The following is a 1750-nucleotide window of genomic DNA, read 5'->3' as shown; positions in this document are numbered from 1 at the left end:
ATCTAGCTTGATAGACCAGTCTTTCCTTGTAGTCCCCACAGTTTTCTCCAAAATAGACTTAATTTCTCTGTTGGAGATCTCAACTTGACCACTTGTCTGAGGATGGTAGGGAGTTGCAACCTTATGCTTCACACCATTCTTCTTGAGAAGACTTTCAAACAGTTTGTTGATGAAGTGGGAGCCTCCATCACTGATGACAACTCTTGGAACTCCAAACCTTGGAAAGATGGTGCTTTTGAACATCTTGATCACCACTCTAGCATCATTGGTAGGACTTGCTACAGTTTCTACCCACTTGGAGACATAGTCAACAACTACAAGAATTTATTTGTTGCCAAAAGATGATGGGAATGGTCCCATGAAATCAATACCCCACACATCAAACACCTCCACTTCTAAAATTGGGTTTTGAGGCATCTCATTCCTTTTGGTGATGTTTCCTCTTCTTTGGCATGAATCACACCTAGAGACAAAGTTTTGAGTGTCCTTGAACATATGAGGCCACCAAAACCCAGCTTGTAACACCTTTGAGACAGTCTTGAAAGTAGCGAAATGACCTCCATAAGATGATCCATGACTGTGCGTGAGAATTCCTTCGACTTCTTCTTCAGCTACTACTCTTCTATAGAGTTGATCTCTACAAAGGATGTAGAGGTAAGGCTCATCCCAATAGTATCTCTTCACATCTTTTTAGAAATTTTTCTTGGCATATCCGTCAAGACCCATTGGCTCTCTTCCACAAGCTAAGTAGTTCACCAGATCAGCATACCAAGGACCTTTCTCTTCAGTTGCCTTCACCTCTTCAAACTTCTTTCCAGTTTCACACACCGCTATCATTGCTCCAATTGCCATGATCTGTTCCTCTGGAAGCCCTTCATCAATAGGGATCCCACTATCAATCTTACAAATGATCAGCTACGCCATTCTCAACTCCTGGCTTATCTCTGATCTCAAGGTCAAACTCTTGTAGCAGCAAGATCCACCTCAACAGTCTTGGCTTAGCATCCTTCTTTGCCATGAGATGTCTCAACGCAGCATGATCAGTATAGACTATGACTTTTACCTAACCAAGTAGCTTCTGAACTTCTCAAAGGCGTAGACAATGGCTAGCAGCTCCTTCTCAGTTGTAGCATATTTCATTTGGGCTTCATCAAGAGTTTTACTCGCATAGTAGATCACATGAGTCTTCTTGTCCTTATTTTGACCAAGAACAGCTCCCACAGCATAGTCACTAGCATCACACATGATCTCAAAGGGGAGATCCCAATCTGGTGGCTGCACAATGGGGGCACTAACCAGCTTGTCTTTCAACTTCTTGAATGCTTCCAAACATTCCCAATCAAAGTTAAATGCAACTTCCTTGCATAAAAGCTTATTCATTGGCCTTGCTATCATTGAGAAGTCTTGGATAAATCTTCTGTAGAATCCGGCATGACCAAGGAAGCTTCGAATGTTTTTAACCGTCTTTGGTGGGGCTAATCCAACCATCACTTCGATCTTGGCCTTGTCTACCTCAATCCCCCTTTCTGAAATCTTGTGTCCAAGCACAATCCCTTCCTTAACCATGAAGTGACACTTTTCCCAGTTCAGCACAAGGTTGGTTTCTTCACATCTCTTGAGGACTCTGCTAAGATTGGACCAACAAGCAGAAAATGAAGATCCGTAGACATAGAAGTCATCCATAAATACCTCCACTACATCCCCTATAAGATCAGAGAAAATAGACATCATGCATCTTTGGAAAGTTGCT

Source organism: Brassica oleracea, chromosome C2 (genome assembly GCF_000695525.1).
Source record: "Brassica oleracea var. oleracea cultivar TO1000 chromosome C2, BOL, whole genome shotgun sequence".
Lineage (NCBI taxonomy): Eukaryota > Viridiplantae > Streptophyta > Magnoliopsida > Brassicales > Brassicaceae > Brassica > Brassica oleracea.
This window is presented reverse-complemented; position numbering follows the sequence as displayed.